Source organism: Lemur catta, chromosome 4, assembly GCF_020740605.2.
Source record: "Lemur catta isolate mLemCat1 chromosome 4, mLemCat1.pri, whole genome shotgun sequence".
In the NCBI taxonomy this organism is placed as follows: domain Eukaryota; kingdom Metazoa; phylum Chordata; class Mammalia; order Primates; family Lemuridae; genus Lemur; species Lemur catta.
In genome coordinates, this window is record NC_059131.1 from 72,375,739 (window position 1) to 72,396,372 (window position 20,634).

The window sequence follows — 20,634 nt, forward strand, 5'->3', positions numbered from 1 at the left end:
TGTTTATTTTTATTTCAGACTATTGTCTGCATTTGGCTTTTAGGTGACATGGGGAGAATCAGACACAATTCTAAATGGGTTCAGAGAATTCTTGTTTAATTTTCATTTCTAACAGATTACTCTCTTCTTTTTAAAGCAAACTATTTGCATAAATGCTTACTTGTTCTTTAAACCTGAGGGTGTGAACTCTGAGAAGTGTTCTGGTTTATTGAATTAAAATAGTTTTCATTTGAGAATTTTTAAGGAGAAAGCTTTTTTTTTCTGATAAAATGTAAAGGCTCAAAGATAAGGTAAATGTTCATGTTCAGTCCAGTATTTACCCTTGCTCAAGCAGACATGTTAAGTTTTAAAGTCAAATTAAAGTGTAAATTTTCTCTCGAAACTTCTAACTGCCCAATTTTTCCCCCTATGCAAAAACAGAATTTTGGGGGAGAAGTGTAAGGAACTGATATTTGTTGGGAGTCTGTTAGTGTCACTTAGGTACATATGCCAAAACAGGTATGGAAGGATATACACTCAGACGTTAGCAGTCTTTCTTGGTTTTGCAAATCTTTATTTTCCAAGTATTGTAATTTCAATTTTTTGCTTTTTTTCTGATTAGAATGTTCAGTTTCCTAAGCGTCTTCTAGGGAGTGAGTACACCTGCACTTGGGGAGGTGCCCACCGGGAGGGCAAATGGCCTGAGAAAGTCACCGGGTCGTGGCTCCTCCAGGGAACCTTTCTCCTTGGGGATATGCCAGGGCCTCAGAAGCCTCAGTGTACATGAAGGTGAAAATGCCATCACTCGGTTGAGCACAGAAGTTCAAGAACTCCTTGCAGGTGACGCAGTCACAGGAGAGAGTTGGATCTGTTGGGAACTCAGGAGTAGAGGTCAGCGCTACCTGCCGGTCCGCGCGATCTGCTGACTCCCGGGGAGGTGGATCCAGCTTCTGGGCGGGGCGGGCGCGGGCCCGGCCGGAGTTCGCGCTGCGCGCATGCGCGGACAGGGGGCGGGGCCGGGGCGGGGCTGCGCGCGGCGTCCGGAGCGGTAGCGGCTGCGGCGGCGTCAAGGTTCGGGCTGCGGCGCGGGCGGCGGGTTCGCAGCCGGGGCGGACGCCGCGGACCGGGGCAGAAGGACCAGCAGCTGAGGCCGCGCCCGCAGCCCGCGACTTCGCGACCAGACGGCGGCTCTGCCGGTGCGGGGCTCGGGCACGCGGCCGGGCGGGACGGAGGACTGCGGGACTGCTGGGCGGCGGGCGCCGCGGGCCGGGCGCGCCAGGTAGATGGGCTGGGCCGGACCCGGGCTGGGGGCGACACGGCAGCTGCGGAGACCTGGGGACTGGGCTGGGCCGCGGGCGCTGGGGGCGAGTCCCGGTACCCGCCGGGCCGGACGGGGATGGCGCCCGTCGTTGTCATGGAAATTGCACAGCCTAGCGATTCACCTGTGGTGGCGTCTTTTTAGAACAATCCAAGCCTGGCTGACCCCTAGCCCGATGAAGACCCGGCCGCCCCGGGCTGGGGGCAGGTGCCGAGCGGTGGTGGCGGGGAGCCCGGGGATGCGGGACGCGGCGCGCCGAGCCCAGGTCGCGGCGCTTGCCTGGTGCGTCCCCAGGGCTGTATCTAGTGAGTCCTGAGGCTGAAGGCCTGGCAGTGTTTTGGGTGTAAACACAACCGAGTAAAAGTGAACATGCATCTCAGGGCAGGAAATCTGGACTCCTTCCTCACAACTCTTCCCTTTTCTGCCGGCCCATAGCTCCAGACAACATTTCTTGCATCTTTGCTTTTTATGTTGTATTTCTCTATGGCTTTGCTAGTCAATTAATTGAGGCCTGAGGAATTTTAAGGGATCTATGGCTATGTCTTGAAAAGCCAGTCCATGAATGGGTAGGCCGTAGAAGACTGAGACACTCAAAATGTCAAAGGTAAATTTATGTCTTTGTGGGCGAAGGAAGGGAGCAGTTGATGGGCTGGCTTCCCTCCCTCTTGTCGCCTGCCCTCTGACATTACATAATGATATGTTCTTCCTGCTCGGAGTTCATCCATAATGACAGATCATGAAAATATTCCCCTAGATAAGAAAGAAGTATAGGTGGTTGTAAAGCCCATCTTCTTGTCTTTTGCTTTGCCACTGAATGTGTTTTGTGTTGGGAGGTTGCCTAAGAGTAGAATTTGATTTGTCACCTGCCCCTTAGGGCATCTAAACCAAGAGAATGGGAGGTGGGGTGGCAATTTGGATGTTGCAGTGAAATTCCGCCTGGTTCATCTCCTGTTCAAAGTGGGTTGTGTGGACCATGGGGAAGGCAGTGGGGTTGGGGACAGAGCAGGTTGACCTTGGTGTGAATCCTGGTTCTGTTGCTTGCCAACTCTGGTTCTCAATGTTCTCATCTCTAAAAGGCAAGAACAGAACCTCCTTTGCTGAGTTTGTTTTGGAATCTAGATGCTGTTGGCATTGGTCAATTTATCTAGGGTAGCTGTAGGTTGTCCTAGAATTAAGCCTAAATATTTTTTTTGGTTGAAAACAGGCTTTCTTTAACAGGAATTTTGTTTCTGAATCTAGGCCAGGGCCTTTGTTTTAGGGATTCTTTGCTGAAAGGTTTACTCCTGGAAGGTTTAATTCATTGTTTTCTTTGAAGAAATATGAATGATTGGGTCCATGTTAGAAGGTCTGTGTGGTTTTTCTGTTGGAGGAGTGCTGTCAGGAGACCATGATGCTGTCCCAGGGGTGGCGTTGCATGTCAACGGAGCCTCCCAAGGCCTCGTTACCTGTGATGTCTTGTAAACATGCCTCTGAAGCCAAAGTTACTAGGAGGAGTTGGCTTGAGGACAGAGCTTAAAGGAATGGATGCTGGACAAATACAAAGAGAAAGGAGCACTGTATTTCTACCAAGCTCCTTGATAGGATCAGTTGTACTTACCTAGCCACTTCACTTATGTAGCTACTTTTTATTTGAGATATTCTGCCTCAGAGTGTTTATCTGCTCAGGTAAGTCTTGTCTCCCAGCTAGACTGGGAGCCAAAGACAGACATTACAGTTTATCCCATTGTTTTGGAAATTGGCATTTTGTAGTATTGCTGTTGAACTGAATATTAGGCTTTTAAAAAATTACTTTAAAGAAAGGATGAAATGAATTAATAACATAGGAGCTTTTTGTAAACTGTAGAATGCACCAGAGAGATGGGATGTGTATGACAGAGAACTGCTGGCCCTGCTAGTCCCTTTAGTCAGTGACTGCCTGGGCACATTCTCAGCCAGCATCTCTGCAAATGCACACACAAATGGACTGAAAAGGCACTGTGGGGTCAACCGATCTCTGACCCCCACTCCTTGGCTTAACATCTCAAGAATTCAGTAAGGCAGAGTGGAAGGAAGACTTTTGACCACGACTGTTTCATCCTGTTTTTGTATATTAGTGAAAAACTCCTTTTTAGCTTATGTATTCCAGAAAAGCTCCCATAGCATCATCAACTACTCATAGTGTCAGGAGGCTTTGACTTTCACTGAGAAAAAAATAGCTCAAGTCTTCATGAGGAAGGCTTGATTATGTTGGCGCTTCTTTTGTAGAACTTGATTAATGAGCTGGTCTTGAGAGAGCCTTCAAAACAGCTTTTTTTTAGTGTCCTGGAACAGAAGGTCTGTGAGGAGAGCATATTTTGGGGAGACCAATGTTAACGCCTGAGCAGGCTTGCTTCTTTTTGTCTCTCTGTGCTGTTAAGGAAAATGCCATCATGAAGCTAATCCCAAGAAATTTACCTATATTTCTATTAATATGCACACCTTGCTCTCTTTAATTTTTTTTTTTTTTGTGTGTGTGTATTTTGATATGACTTTAGACTCACAGAAAAGTTGCAAGAATAAGCCAAGGGATTCTCAGGTACCTTTTACCTAGATTCTCCAAATGTTGACATTTTGCTACCCTGCTTTAACCATCTCTCATATGCATGTGTGTGATTGCTTTTTTCTGAATTATTTAATACTAAATTGCAGACTTGATTGATGCCTTTTTACTTCTAAATACTTCACTGTGTATTTCCTAAAAAACAAGGACATTCTCTTATATAACAATAATACAATTATTAAAAATCAGGAAATTAATGTTGATACATCACTGTTATTTAGTGTACAGGTCTTATTTGTGTCTTGCCAATTGCCTCAATATTGTCTTTTATTATCGGCAAGATAAAATCCTAGATCATTCGTTTTGCATTAAGTTGTTCTGACTCTACAGTCTCCTTTAATCTGGAACAGTTCATGAGTCTTTCTTTGTATTTCATGACATTGACAAATTTGAAGACTACTGATTTTTTTAGATAATGTCCCTCAATTTGGGTTTCCTCATGCTTGGATTCCTCATGCTTGGTTTCTCATGCTGCATGTCTAGCAGGACCAGCACAGTGCTGACATTGCAGTCTTAGCATGTCCCCTCAGAAGGCACATGCTTTGAGTATGCCATTCACCGGCCCTGTTAACTTTGATCACTTCATTAAGGTGGTGTGTATCTCTTTGAAAAATTACCATTTTTCCCTTTGTAATTAATATGTATCTCATAGGAAGAGAGTTTGAGACTATGTAAATATGCTGTTACTCCTCATACTTTCACCCACTAGTTTTAGAATCCATTGATGCTTCTTACCTGAATCAGTTATTATGATAGTCGACAGATGGTGATATTCCAACTCCATGTTTCCTTCTACACTTATTAGTTGGAATTGTACTGAAAGGAGGAACTTTTGTTTCTTATTTATTTTTTGCTTTACAATCTCTGGACTCATGAATTATTTGCTTTATTTAATAGATTGCAGTCTGTTACTCTCATTACTCATTTTATTGCTCAAATTGTCCCAGATTTGGCCAGTGGGAGTCTCTTCAAGCTGGCTTTTATGTCTTTTTGACATGTAGCCATCATTCTCTGAGGACTTCTTTTCTTTCTGGCACAAAGCTTTCAAGACTTAGCTTGTACTTTCCTTTCCCCAGCCCTGGAATTAGTCATTTCTCCGAAGAACCCTGGTTCCTTTTAGTGGAAAATGATATTAAAAACCAAGATGTCGGCACTAGGCTCATTGCTACTGAAGTAACACTGCTTCTAGACCTTCTTAGGGGATAGATGCTCTCGTTGTAAACATAAATACAGTCACATTACACAAAATTTTCTGTGATTTGGTTTTAAAATTTAATGCTGTATCCTGAAGATTTATGTATACTGACATGAGAAGTTTGCTTTTTTTTGGTTTATATTCCAGAGTATGGATTTACCATAACTTATTTAACCATTCCTTATTGATAGACATTTAGGTTATTTTTGATTTTTTGCTCTGAAAATAGTGAGGAGTCAGTGAACCACATCACTTTAACACTCACAAATATTTCTGTCTTCTAGATCCCTAGAAGTAGAGTTTCTGGGTCAAAGACTAATTTTAAATTGATAGTTTTGCCCAGTTGCCCCCCAAGAGGCTTTATCAGTCTGTACTTCCTCTATTAGTGTGTGAAACTGCCTGTTTCCCTTTAACTTGGCCAACATTGAAGAGACTAAATCTTGTTAATTTTGCCAATCTGATGCACAAAAAAGACATTACTATTTTAATTACATTTAGAAAATTGCCAAAAATATTGAAAACCTTTTGCTAATTTATATTCTAGTTTCTGTGAGTTACCTATTCATATCTTTTGTCCATTTTTTTCTTATTAGGCTGTTTATCTTAATGGATTGTGGGTGTTACTGTAACTTTGGACTTTGTTCTTGGCAGCCTTAGAATGTTCCTTTTTGGCACCTTTTTTTAATCCTAAAAGAGAAGGAGCCTACCCTTTTCTAAGCACTTCCTGCACACCAGGCCGGGTCAGGTCTCCCTAGGCATCCTCTGGGAGGTGCTGTCAGGAGGTGAGCTGTGGTGTTGAGGAGGATGCTGAGGTGAGGAGTGGTTAGGGCACCCATCTGAGGGTAGTTGGAGACGGCTCAGCTGGGTTTAAACCCAGGTCTCCCTGGATCTAGTACCATTTCTATTAAATCACATAACTTCCTGCGTAGGATTTTTAAATAAGTGCTTTGGTTTATGTATCAAGGTAGGGATGAAAATTAATTACCTGGACTGAGCAATATCAACAATTCATATTGTCAGTATTTTACTTTATAAATCAGGAACTTCTTTTACTCAATCCTGTTTGCTGGGCATACACATCTTTCAAAACCATTTACTTTATTCCTAGAACTATTGTGGACTCTGGAGCTGAACTTCCTGTGAGGCACCAACTAGCTGTGTGACTTTGGGCAAGTAGCTTAATCTTTTCGTGCCTCAGTTATCTCACCCACAAAACTGATAGTGGTAGCAGCTCCAGAAGCTTATTGGGGGATTAAATGAATTAATACAGGTCAAGTGCTTGGAGTGGTGCCTGGTCCCTAGTGAGCACGCAGGAACATGAACCGTTATGATGAGTTCACATACAGAGCATGCGTGGTCAGCAGGACTTGGAATTAGACCAGCCTTTCCTCTGTGACTTTAATCTCTTAACCATCCCTTTCATCATAATCTGGCTGGGGATGGGGAAGCTGGGGCCCTGGGTGTGGCATGCATGTCCCTCTTCTGGTCTTTGCGTACACCTTCGTCATGCCCTATCAGGCTGTTGGGCCCATGCCCACCCACCCAGCCGGCCTCAGGTGTTTGCCCACGGCCCCAACCTGGGGCAAGCGTGAGACTGTGGGCCTTTTAATATGGAGTCTGTTCAGTGAGCAGCACCTGGCGAGAGCCTTGGAAGCAGGAAGGCAAATGTGTTTGATGGGGGCAGTGGGGAGCTCATGCTGTGGGGGTAAATATGAGGTGTCTATTTTCTGAAATAGGGTCAGGAAGACAGACAGGTATCCTCTGACCTCCATGACGAGGGGCGGGACCTCTGGAGGAGAAAAGAGTTCACCCTTTCCCAGCTCCCTCCCTGGGACCCTCCCCCCTCTCCCCCAGAGCCCTTTCCCTCAGCACCTGCTAGGTTGTTGCAGTGCCCCTCTTGTTTTGCACTTTACTGGGTAGGATTCTGAGGTCTCTTGAAAATCCCCAGTCCCCTTCCTGATTCCCCCATAAGCCTCCCACAGCTGGTATCAGCTGCTGTTATGGGAGCTGTCTGATAAAATTAATTCACTCTAAGATGCGGAATGCCTTTCTCTCCCATGTTGCTTGCATTTTTAAATGGCATATTCTTTAACCATTAATTTGAATTTTCAAGAAGGATGACCTAAGTATGTAAACTCTGGAAATGTGAAGGAAGCATAGGCAGGTGGTTGTTTCTGGGGAACAGGGTCCTATTAGGAAATAGCGATGCCCAGTTCAAAGGTCTCCCTAGATTATGGGGTGCATCAGTTGGAATGGTTTTGGCTGCCAAGTAAACAATGACATTTATTATCTCAGAGAACCAGAGTCTCACTCCATAAGCAGTGTAGCAGTTCCCTCAAGGGCCTAGATTCTTCTTCTTCTTCCAGCCATCACTGCTGCTTTCATCCTAGGGTCAGTCTTGTCATGATTATGAGATGGTTGTTGGGGTCAGTGGGACTGCATGCTTACTTGTTCCCGTCCAGGAGCAGGGAAGGAGACAAACCAGCTGAGTCCCCAGCCTCAGTGCCCACCCTTCCCTCTGGTGTGTGGGAGCAGAGGGTCCTGTGGCTTGCCTGGACTAATGCCACGAGGCTGTGAGAGTGCTGTGTGCTCATTGGCTTAGGCTAGTGGTTCTCCAGGCATAGTCCCTGGACCAGCAGCATCAGTATGGCCTGAGAACTTGTTAGAAATGGAGATTCTTGGGTCCTACCCAACCTGCTGAATCAGAAACTTCTGGGATGGGGCCCACAAATCCGTGTTTTAACTAGCCTTCCAGGTGATTCTGATGCAGATTTGAGACCTGCTCTCTTTTTAATCAACACTACCCCCACTCCCAGCTGGAGATGGGGCCGGCTTTTCCTGAAGCCTAGTGAGGAGGATAGGTCCTAGAATAGGAAGAAGGGAGAGTGGATGTTGGGTGGTCAGCCCACAGTGTGAACTGAGTGGCATGGCGAGTGGTTAAGGACCTGGAGACAGTTTTACTCTACTTGGTCCCCCTTGCGCCCCAGCTTGTCTGCCCACTTAAGTTTCTTAGCCCCCATGCTTGCCGCCTCTCCTGCTCCTGTGAGTGTGGCCCATACCCTTCCTGTAGGACTCAGTGCTAAAAGCTGCAGATCGATAACATCCCAGCCCCTGGTGTCTCTCTGGCCCAGCATGGATGGAGTCCACTGGGCCGGAGCCAGGGATCTGGGTTGGCTCTTATGACTCACTTTCTGAAGCCATTACTGAAGTGTGTACAGATGTGTAGGGTTTGCACAGTCTGCTACTCCTTGCTCAGAAAAAATAGAGAGCAGTACAGTTAGTAGGGGCTTGAGAAATATTTAGGGAATTGGTTTGGAGACAGCCCAAGCAACTACTTTCAGTGGTGGTTTATAGCTCTTCGGTTTTGCCTAGTATGACCTGCTTTATATGTCCCTGTTTTTTTCAAGTACAGCTCCAGCTTTATGTTTGGGTGAAATAAATAGCCACTTTCATGGTGTAATTTGTGAGACCACAATAGCCCACTGTTACACATTTTTCCTGAAACTAGTGAATTGAGGTATTTATATTTTCTTGACTTTCCAAGGCTTTAAAGGTTCATCTTAATACATAAAAATACTTTTTAGGAGCAGTCTGGCACTGAGCTCTGACCACATTTGCACTAATAGGAAGGAAGAGCACCTGAGAAGGAGACAGCCTAGAGAAGGGTCCACAGCAGTGTTTTTCAAATGGCAGTGGCTTTTGAAATCAATGTGAGGTTGTAACCAGCATTTAAAAAATTTTTTTGAAATAAAATAGAAAATATCCAAAATATACATTTAAATACATTTCCTATAGGAAAGGTAAGCTTTCTTTTTCTTTTTTTTTTTTTTTTTGGTAAAACATTTGGTTATTTGCATGTGGTATATTTTGGGCATTGTTACAATGTGAATGTTTCTTATAGTGCGTTTTGTAAAGATGTGTCAAACCCTACGGTTGAGTGCAGGCAGTCCCAGTCCAGGGAAGAGGGAGCTACACTGATGTGTGTACACGTGGGGCTTTTCTTGGGGGCAGGTCATGTGGCTTTCATCAGAACCTGGGGCCTGTGACTCACCATAGATAGAGAGCCATTGGTCTAAAATGAGAGGGGCCTTTCAGGGCGTGGGCCCCTGGAGTGGAGCTGGTGTCCACGGGCAGCAGTGAAAAAGCCCTGGGCTTCTGGTCTCACTCTGGTTTGTTGCCTGTGGTATTTGGCCACCTGGGCCAGATTCTCCTGGTGATGGTTTAGGGGTCCTTAGCACAGCCACTCTGAGAGACAGGGCAGACAGTGGCAGGGAGTGTGCTGACTTGTCAGAGGCCTTACAAATTCTTCACCTAAGCGGGTGGATCAGTATGTGTCTACCTACAGAGACAGAGAGAGAGTCTCCTTGTTTGAGGCTGGCCACGATGAAACCATTGCTGCCTGTGATTCCGTCTGGAGTCCTTTGTGCCTTAACAATGGCAGGATGATTTCCTAGTCACCTTGGCTGGTTTAGGATCAGATGTGATATGCATTATTTAACGCAGGCATTAGTCTGGTTTGTACCACAAAGCTTACATAGTAATGTCTTTGGCATGTCTATGTCTTTTGGGGTAGGGACAGGGGAGGAGCAAGTTGCATCCTAGGAAGAAAAAGTGCTGGATGTGAACCTGAGTCAGCTTTCTCATCTGTCAAATGGGGAAAGTGCTTGCTCACAGCAGGGTTGTGGGGATTAATACTATAAGTGGGAGAGACCTGTGAACCGTGGTGCAATGAGCCAATGTAGGTGGTCACCTGCTCAACCTGACAGTCTTGGTAACTGCTTTCCTCACAGTGCCTGTGTTTTTAAAATGTGTTCAAAGGGCTAGAGTACATCCCATCTCTGATTCCTGCTCAGGGCACCTCTGCGGGGAAATGTTGCAGAAGAAGGAGGTGCTGAGAGGCAGGGAAGGGCCAGCAAAGGTCAAAGGGGAAGGATGTGGGCAGGGTAGAAGAAGGAAGTGGGAGAGGCCTGGATGCCATAAACTCTCAGTCAGGTGGCCACTGACCCAGCTGTGTCTTCTACTGATACTTTTTTTCTTTTTTTTAAAGCACTGAAGGACCTGTGATTGTATGTGATGTAATGTCGAGTATTTTCATATTTCTCATTCCTTGTTTTGACTCTGTTCTTTATATACAAATGTAAAACAAAATGATCACATTACATAATTGGGTGATAATCAAAAAGCAATTAAATGGAATGATTGATGGAGCCCAATTAGGATAGGGCTAGGTGCCAAGAAATGTCAAGATACCCCAGAATCTTCCAAACATTGTTATTCCAAACTTTGAAAGAGGGAGAGAGTGGGTGAATGGGTTGGTCTTGGGGGAGACATCTTGCTTGTAGGCTGGGCTCACCTCAGGTAGAAGCGAAGGGTTAGCAGTCTCATTTGGGTTTTGTCCCCATCTTGCCAGTGACTTGGGGAAGTCATGTCTGAATCTCACCCTCCTCCTCCTCTGTTCATCTAGTGAAGGTGATTTCCTTTGTTTCTACTCCAACCTCCATCCTTTCCCACAGTGAAATGGAGTTGTCATAGTGCCTACGGGCTGCATGGGTGAAGTAATGTGTGTTCTTGATTTAGTTGGCATTGGGCTGAGACACACACACATACACAGTGTCTATTTAGGGAAGTACTTCTTTAGTCTGTTGCCTTGGAAATCATGCCTCTTTATTCTTTCACTTTCTCTCCCCTCTGCAGTGATTCAGCAGTAGCTTTTTAGAGTAGAAGAAACTACTTAGTGTAAGAAACCCTGGAGTACCCAGTATATGTTGATGGAGATCAAAGCAGCCTGTGTGTCACTCAGACCAAACTCTTCCTGATCCCACTGGAGCGTCCAGTGCCTTCCCCTGGCTCCTCCAGCTGCTCCCCATCCCTCCTTCTGAGGCCTTTTGCAGAAAGTCCCCAGGTACAGCTACACGTTTTATGACAGAGACCACTCTACTCTGCACAGTTTACCTTGATAATTTATGCACACTTGTGCTCTGCTTAGGTCTGGACTATCTTTCCCTTTCTGGCTTGGCATCCTTCCCTGATTTTTCCACCCACCTCTCTCTCTATGACATATGTTTATCTTATTTTTGACCTATTTTATTTCCTGTTAGCCAATCATGACCTATTGCAAAAAGGATACATGGGTTTAAAGTCAATAGTTGAAGCATAAAGTGAACAAAAAGAAAAAAAGAGTTTCAAATGGATACAACTGTATGAGTGCTACCCCTTCAAGAAGAGAAGGGGCAGCACTGAAGCTGTGAACGCATTTCAGGGATGTTGTCCTTGCTAAAAGCTTTTCTGTTCTTTATTTGTATACTCTTCTCCTTGAAACACTGCAGAGGCTACGAGAATAGGAGCCTGTCTTCCTTGAGAGTGCAGGACTTTGCAGGTAGTCAGCATTCAACCAGCAATTGCCCAAACATGTGTTCTGTGATTATTGTTATAGGTGCCATCGAACTGTATGGTATTTTGAATAACTCCACTGAAGGGAGGAAGATCTTTGCATTTTGAGTCAACTTAATTATTTAGTCATTCCTTAATTAGTCAAATATCTTTACAAAGCTAAGTATTAAACAGTTTCATCAAAGAGAGGAGAAAAGCCAGTGGATGGGTTGTGAAGTAGTGTGAGACCTTTTGTGTGGGTGGGTTGCCTGGCTCAAAGAGAAAGGATGTTTCAGTGACATCAAGGTCACTGGAAATGACTCTTATACCAATGGGTTTTTAAGAGGCATCCAGGTTTTAAGGTTAATCTCAGTCACTTTCTCCTACAGGGTGATTCTGACCTTTTGTAATAGGGGATTTGACTCTTGGGCTGCATGCCTATGTGTGCCAGCCACACCAGGCAGGGTGTGGTGCTGGCCACATTGTCTGGTGTGCAGGTCCATCCTCGTTATGGTGACCAATCCCGCCTCAGCCCTGTCTAGAGCAAAGACGGTTCTAAACTATAGTGGATGTGACTCATTTCAAACAGGATGAGGTGAGATATGACTGCATTCCAGGGCAGTAATCACTATGTTGTTCCTTGGGAACTGGGCATCACAGGATTTGACCAGTGTTACATACCCCTGGGGTGGCTGTTTTGTGAACTGTTAAGGATTATGCCAGTGTTTGCTATGGCCACTGGCAGCCCATGGCTTAGACTGTGAACCTAACCTAATGGACTAACTGTAGTGAATAAAAACGGGCTATTTTTACCTCATAACCTAGATTTGTCTGCACTAAATATGCAAGCCAAGCTATTAAACGTTTGAGACAGTAAACAGGAACTTGGTATATTAAAGCTGTTTGAGCTTGCTACTCAAGCGGGCCTAGAAATAGGAATGGATAGCTTTTTTAGGATTATGAATATTGATTATATTAGGGAGAGACTGTTTCATAAAATTACAACAAAATGAATCTTACTGTGCATAAAAGGTCTTACGAGAATGTACTCGCCCTAGTGTGGAACCCACAGTAAATTTGAAAATGCTTTATGTAAAGGCCTCTTTCTAGAAAAATGGGAAAAATGGGACTGTTAATGAACTTAAATCTTAAATCGTATCCTTCCTTACCCCCAGTTCTCAACATTTCAGGATGGTGAAATTCTGTGTCATTGAATATAAATGGAGAATGGTAAAATTATTAGGGTTAGATTTGGCTGCATGCAACAGAAAAAAGAAAAACTGAAGAAAAGAGAGTTAGTAAGGATTGTTATTTATTTCTCTGTCACATACTGAGTTCTGGAGGAAGCAGTCAGAACTCGTGCCCTAACATCCCAGCCTGAGGCCCGGGGCCTCGTCATCGGGATGGCAGACAGAGGTGCAGCCAGCTCTTGGGCGTTCCAAATGCCAGGCTGGAGGAAGGCAAACTTCCTGAGAGTTCCTTGTGAAACTTCAGCCTTGTATCTCATTGGCAAGAACTGAACCCCTGGCCACAGTTAGCTGCAAGGGAGGCAGACAGTCTTGTGCCAACTAAAAGTCAGAGTTCTGGACCTGTTACTAAGGAGGAAACATGGCAGGCAACTAGCTGTGTTTTTTCTGCAAGTTGTTATCTTTTTTGGAAGATGAGCTTTTGTACTTGTTGGGCAAATGTTGGCAGAGTATTGGGGAAATTTCTTTATGGAAACTGTGGGTTTAAATGGCTAGCTAAATTTTCACTTCCATATGTGCCTTGTTGATGGAGCCTGAAATAGGTCACTTGGTTCCTTTGTGCCTTAATTTCCTCTTTTAAAGAATAGAAATGGTAGAATTCTAATCTGAATTCTCAGGGCCAGTGCCAAGGCTCTCAGACTTGAGCTACTTTCCACCAAGAACCCCCTTGTTATTTATGGACCCATGGGGTGCTTCCAGAAGGAAAGGGCTGCCCAAGTAGGAGATGGATTTCTGGCAGAGCTCTAGGTCCAGGCTAGGGCCAGTGGATGACATACCCTGAGCTGGGAGGGCCCCTGCAGTGGAGGGGCCCAGAAGGAGGCAGATAAGCTTCTCCCTGCCATAGTGGCCTCTAGGGCAGGAGGGGCTTACACTGTCCTCTTCCTGAGCCCTCCACCGATAGCACCCAGTCCCCCAGCCCCTACCGTGGGGAGGGCAGCCTCACCAGCTGAACTGAAAATGGCACTTAGTCTGTCTGTACATCCATTCTGCCTCTTCCCTATCCATTCCACTTTTCCTTTCAGGAGGGCAATCCCAAATGATCTGGTCTCTGTCGGATAAAGAAGATCTAACAACCAGTTTACTCCAGTTTACTGTAGGTGTTAATGAAATTGAATGTGTTCTTCTTTGGGGGGCATTTGCCTTTTAGAAAGGATATAAGTGCTAGCAGTTCCTAAAGTCAAGAAAGCCTCTCTGATGGTGGGGTGTCAGACCCAGGAACAGGCATGGATTAGGAGAAGTCTGGGGCCTGCCTTGTGGGCATAAATATTTGCTCCGCATCTGGGTAAAGCTGGACAGGCCAGCTGCTCCTGTCACCTGCCCTCCACCCCAGCCCCATGCAAATGTGCAAGCATACCACTTACATACACTCCCCAACAAGGCAGCAGCCCCAGCAAGTTGAGCTCCCTGGAGGAGCTGTGCTTTGCTTCCAGACTGACTAGAGTCCTCTGGAGTTGCAGGTATAAACATGCTTGTATTCAAGAATCTTTACAGAGAAACACTCCCTGAATGCATACTTCTAAAGTAAGAAATTTCTGATTGTGCTTTCAAAGCTAATGCTGAAAAATTTCTCATCTGTAATAACTATTTTTCCCAGCCTTTGAATCTTTTTAACTTCACATTTAAAAAAGACTTGAAATACCAAATACCCCTTTCTCACCTTCTCTGCTGGGGAGTTGTTACTGACAAGCAGTGGATGAACGCATCCTTCCTGGTGTCCCAACATGAATCGGGACGCCTACTGATTATTTTCCAGATTGTTTTGCTAGCCAATTCTTTCCCAGTAAAAACATGTATATTTTATAATCTTTGCGAGTGAATATTTGATGTAAGGGAGCTGACCACCAAACTTCATAGACGTACTTCCTGGCCCCCTTCACGGGTGTGCTGGTTTGTGTGTGTTTGGGGCTGCTTCACCATTCTGCTGGTGTCCTGGGTGGGCGTCTGGTCCCCATGAATGGGGTATTGCACATTTTTTTTCAGAGGAAACTAGGGCTTTTGGGACACCCTAAGGATGCAGCATATGTGCAGAGAGTGAGGTGTGGCCAGGAGGGAAGTGGCTCTGATTTCCACATTTCATCTCCAGTTGTTAGAGGGGAAAATGCTGTTAGTGGAGTAGCAGGGAGAGAAATGCAGAGGCGATGCAAGTTCTTGAAAGCGTGGCTAACTGTGGCCACTGGCCCCAGTAATGCCTGTCAGGGACATAGTAGGCACAAGTTCAAGGTGGTGATAACCACAGGCCCATAGACACCTGAAGCTCTTGGTTTTGACTTTTGCCACATTTGCCACAGCGTTATTGGAGCATCCACAGGGCACAAAATATGGTACTGGATCAGGATTGTACAGTGCTCAAGCAAAGCTTTGTCCTTTGGGAACGATGCTCCTGTGTGAGACAAGATGGATGGTTCAGGTCTGGATTGGCCCAGGGGAAGGCATTACACTGACTGAGTGCGCCTGGGTCAGGTGCTTGCCCCTAAAGCAGTAGTCTCTGCTACTGAGGAAGTCAGCACTCAGATTGTCTAGCCTGTCTATTTACTCTTGTGACAGTTTCTTTGGCTGTGCAGAAGCTTTTTAATATAATCAGGTCCCATTTATTTATTTTTGTTGTTGCTATGATTGCCTTGGGGGTCTTCTTATAAATTCTTTGCCTAGGCCAATGTCTGCAAGAGTCTTTCCCACATTTTCTTCTAGAATTCTAATAGTTTCACTCCTAAGGTTTAAATCTGTTATCCACCGTGATTTGATTTTTTGTGAGAGGTGAAAGGTGTGGGTCCTGTTTCAGTCTTCTACATGTGGCTATCCAGTTTTCCCAGCACCATTTATTGAATAAGGATTCTTTTCCCCAGAGTATGTTTTTGTCTGCTTTGTCAAAGATTAGATGGCTATATGAGGATGGTTTTATATCTGGATTCTTGATTCTGTTCCACTGGTCTGTGTCCCTGTTCTTGTGCTGATAACAAGCTGTTTTAATAACCATAGCCTTGTAGTATAGTTTGAAGTCTGGTAAATTAATACCTCCCATTTTGTTCTTATTGCTTAAAAATGCTTTTGCTAAATGGAGTCTTCTCTGGTTCCAGATAAAGCATAAAATTATTTTTTCTATATCTGTGAAAAATGATGTTGGTAATTTAATAGGGATTGCATTGAATCTGTAGATCACTTTGGGTAGTATAGACAGAATGGAAAAAAATCTTCACATGCTACACATCCGATAAAGGACTGATAACTAGAATCTATTTAGAACTCAGGAAAATCAGCAAGAAAAAATCAAACAACCCTATCAAAAAGTGGGCAAAGGACATGAACAGAAATTTTTCAAAAGAAGACAGAAGAATGGCCAAACATATGAAAAAATGCTCAACATCTCTAATCATCAGGCAAATGCAAATCAAAACCACAGTGAGATATCACTTAACTCCAGTGAGAATGGCCTTTATCAAAAAGTCCCATAACAACAAATGTTGGCATGGATGCGGAGAGACAGGAACACTCATACACTGCTGGTGGGACTGCAAACTAGTGCAACCTCTGTGGAAAGCAATATGGAGATACCTTAAACAGATACAAGTAGACCTACCATTTGATCCAGCAATCCCATTATTGGGCATCTATCCAAAAGAACAAAAGACATTCTATGACAAAGATATCTGCACCTGAATGTTTATAGCAGCACAATTCACAATTGTGAAGATGTGGAAACAACCCAAGTGCCCATCAATACATGAGTGGATTAATAAAATGTGGTATATGTGTACCATGGAGTACTACTCAGCTATAAGAAACAATGGTGATATAGCACCTCTTGTATTTTTCTGGAAAGAGTTGGAACCCATTGTACTAAGTGAAGTATCCCGAGAATGGAAAAATAAGCACCACATGTACTCACCATCAAATTGGTTTCACTGATCATCACCTAAGAGCACATTTAGGAATAACATTGATCGGGTGTTGGGCAGAAATGGGTGGGGGAGGGGATGGGTGCATACAAACGTAATGAGTGCGATGCGCACTGTCTAGGGGATGGACACGTTTGAGGCTGTGACTCGGGGGTGGGGGTGGAGGGGCAAGGGCAATATATGTAACCTAAACTTTTGTACCCCCACAATATGCTGAAATAAGAATAATAAAAAAGAAAAAAACCTATAAAAAAAAAAAAGATTGCCTAGCCTGGTCTTCTGCCCACCTGTCCCCACCCCAGCAGAGTGGCCTGAGAGAGGGTGGGTGGGAAAGTCCCCTTAATGGAGTTCAGGGAACTGCTATTAGGAGGAAGGGGACCAGTGCTGGGAGCTAAAAGGAAAAAACAACATAAGAGTAAAATAATTACCGAGGCACGTGGAGGGCTGGTGTATGGAGTGTTGAGTAGCAGACTCACCTGTGCCTGTGTTTGGGAAGCCCTCTTACCCTTCCTCCTTGGTGTGTAACTCCTTAATAGTGACTCTTTAATGGTCTGGAGAAATCACTTAAAGTGTTAGATTCTGTTTTACTGTATTTTATGGGGAGGCATTGTGTTCCACAGTAGCATTCACAGTGTGAATTGCTAGAGCTCTCTGTGAACATCATGGATCTGGGGTGCCTAAGACTTAAGTGTCCTTCAGGGCAGGGACAATAGCTCCGTTTTCCTTGTATCTCCAGTGTCCCACTGTGCCTGGCACAAAATAGGTATATAATCAATGTTTGTTGAGTGAATGAATGAACAAAGCTACTATGTCATTATCAAAAGTAGCAAGAAAAGCCTCAGCCTCTCTTGGGAACAGTCTGCTTCCCTGAGGTTAAGTTGGGGTTCAGTCTAACTTAGAACAGGAAGGTGAGACCAGAATCTGTGGCACAGCTGTTGCCCTAGTAAGTTCTCAGGGAGAAACCAGAACTGTCAGCTTGTCCCACTGTGCCTGTCAAAGGCAGAAGCTTATTCTCAGCAGTGACCTTTTGTGTCCTTGGTACACGAGCCCCTCAGGTCCACCTGGCTGGAACCTGGGACTGCATCTGCTCCTCTGGGTCAGAAGGTGCCACACCTTTGAGTTTGGTCATTTGTTTTTTTTTTTTTTTTTTGTTTTGCTTTTGTTTTTGTTTCATTTAGTCAACTTAAAGGAGTACATTTTTCCCCATATACGTGTGTGTGTGTGTGTGTGTGTGTGTGTAAGTGTGGTATTATAGGTGTTTGAGAATAAAGAGAAGCCTGGTAGGGTGGGGCACACAGAAAAGGTGGCCTCTTCCTCTCCTGGGTTTTGGGGAGCATCACGGGAACTCATGGAAGAGTGATTTATGTGTTGGGGGGCAGTGACTCCTGCTGGGGGTTTCAAAAGAGACGTGAGCAGCAGGCAGACGGCCCAGGAGGGCAGAGAGCAGGGACAGATCACCCGGGGCTCAGGGCTCGTGGGGCCCTTTGGAAGGTCTGGGACTTCGTTCATCCCAAGCAGGAGGGACTTCAGACTTTTTTTGCTTTTTAATTCTGTTTTGCTTGTATCCTTATTATCATTTTAAGTGACAAAAGCAATTCTATTGTCATTTCATGGTGTGGGGAAACTCTTTCTTGGATCGTAATGATTCTTATAACCATACCTGTGCTCTAACCACCCAGTTTTAGGGATTTTGGGGCCAAGATTTGGCTTCCTTGTCTCCACTGCAGTTGTGGGTGCCATGGCTCACTGAGCACTGCATGGCAGTGGGTCCTGATGTGGGGGGGGCAATGCCAAACCACAGGGCAGGGTGTCCCTGGCACGCATGGTGTCAGATGTGAAGCTGTGTCTGTGAAATGATAGAAGTGAAACCCAGCACTGAGGGAGAATAGTCTACATCCCCTCCAAGCCACCTACGAAATATGGGGCTGTGAGGAAGAGGAAGCACTGGGGTGTAAAGAACCCCAGAAATACTGGTTTCTAGAAACTGTTAATTGTCTCAGGGGCTCTCCCTGCAGTGAAATATTAAATAGCTGACTGGGCAGCTTCAGTTGGCCCCACCTCCTCCACAGCCACGCTCTTCCTGTGCCTTGTGAGGTCTCTGTGCTGTGGGTGTGGTGCAAACACAGACACCGTCAAGCCTATTGGCCTGTGGCTGGTGAGAGCATGGTAAGGAGAGAGCGTAGGGACAGGGGTTGGCTTATGATTCTGCTAAACCACCCTCCATCCCTAAGGTTTTGGGACTCTGGGACCCGTAGACATCACTGTGCTGCCTGCTGTACTGATGTGGCAGGGGAGGCAAACAGGGTGGAAGGAGCCAAGTCAGAGAAGAGGGAAATGAAGGGCAGAGAGCAAGGGGGCTCACGTGCCAAGGTGGTGGCCCTCTCTGTGATTCTCTCACCTGCAGGGGTGACACTGGCCCAGAGAAGGGGCCCTTAAAATCCTCCACTCTCTTATTAGTGGCTGTACACTAATGTCTCTGGGTGGAAGTCCTCAAAACCCTGCCTGTACTTAACTTGATTTGACAAATGTGATAACATTTTATTGTATTTTTTCAATAGGCAAATATTTTCTTGGCTTAAGAATTGCTTTATGACAAATAGAAAAAGCTGTGGAAAAGAAAAAAGAATTGTAAGGTACAGCAGAATATATAGTAAAGCCTGTCCCCTACCCCATCCCCCAGCCATTCAGATCCTCTCCCTAGAGACACTAATGCCATGTGCTTCTTGGGTATTCTTCCCAAATTATGCTGTGTGTATGCTAGTAGACATCTATATGCATACGTTAATTTTTTCATACCATGTCGTCATGCTGCATGCTCACTGTGCGCCTTGCCCTCTCCACTATCATTGGAACGTGAAGAGTTGTGCATTCTTTTGTCCAGCTGCATGCCATCCCACTGCCAGGCTGTGCTGGTAGATTCTTTGGCCAGTGCTCTCTTGGTGCATGTTTGGCTCTTTGCAGACTGTGCTTGGCACTAATGTGTTAGCCTTTGGAAGAGGCAGCACCTGCCTTGCTCTGAGGCCTGGGGCCTGGGCTCTGGCTGGATTGAGTGTTGCCTGGCTGGGAGGAGAGTGAGGGGTTAGGTGATGTTTTGGAGATTCTCCCCATTTATCTCAATTATGGCCTGGCATGTAACTTTTTCTTTGTGGGGGTGGACAGCAGTTAATGATTAGATACTATTATTTGCAAGATATACATCTTTAAAATATTACCTTCTAGTTACACATAGACCTTTTAAACTAACCTGTAGCATCCGGAATGAGACTTGTCAAGGATGCCTTTGTCCCCAGGTTGGGGAACAGCAGCAGTGAGGGGCTTTCCTCTACTTGGCCCAATGAGGAGCCAACGGAGCTGTGGGTGCAAGGAGAGATGGTTCTGGAGGGGCCTCATGGGGAGCCAGGACCAAGAATGCACTGTGCTTTCAGAACTCTGGACTTCCACCTGTGATGGTGTCTGGCGGATGCTGGTTCTGGCTGCGCCCTTCCAGTGTGTCAGCTGCTGCAGCCAATGTGCCTTGTGTCTCAGAGGGAAGGGGATGGCCCAGGCAAGAGCACCGTAAATACATTTTGGAGTCTTGTTGGATGGTCGTCTTCAGCTTCTGAATCTGCAAGACGGCATGGTAGTTGATCACAGGTGGAGTGGGTATGAAATGATGTTGCACAGCAACGCCGTGGAGGCAGAGGACTTCTGTGAGGCACTGCCCTGAGGACTGGGAGGCAGAGGAGCAGTGGGCTCCCCAGAGTGCACCTGCCGCTTCTCATTCACTCCAGCAGGTAGTTTTCAGGCACAAGGGAAGCGACTGTTGCTGAGCTGACCCTGGGGATCCGCAGGAGAGCAGGATGTCTGTGTGTATCTGTGAGACTGCTTACAAGGCTTCTGTAGGATTTAGGACAGATCAGAGCCATGAGCCTCCATTGACAAGTGAAGGTCTGGCAGATGTTACGTCAGCCCCCCCAGGGTCTGCTGTGTGCAATGCCAGTGGTCCAGGAACCCTGAGGCGACTCTTCCTGCAGGTCATGGCTCACTCCACGCACACCGACTGTCTCCTTCCTGCC

The 20,634-nt window shown here is 45.5% G+C and overlaps 1 protein-coding gene across 2 annotated transcripts in view; it reads left to right on the forward strand.

Moving 5' to 3' along the window:
- Positions 1 to 1,053: 1,053 nt before the first annotated feature.
- The window catches only part of INPP4A (inositol polyphosphate-4-phosphatase type I A), a 144,494-nt gene continuing 124,913 nt past the window's right edge, over positions 1,054 to 20,634 (forward strand). Inside the window, exon 1 of one of the 2 annotated variants that reach the window (XM_045550179.1) lies at positions 1,054 to 1,175. The gene's annotated coding sequence lies outside the window, so the exon portion shown is untranslated. Of the gene's footprint in view, positions 1,176 to 1,210; positions 1,259 to 20,634 lie in introns of those variants that run through there. The other variant, XM_045550181.1, reaches the window with a different exon arrangement.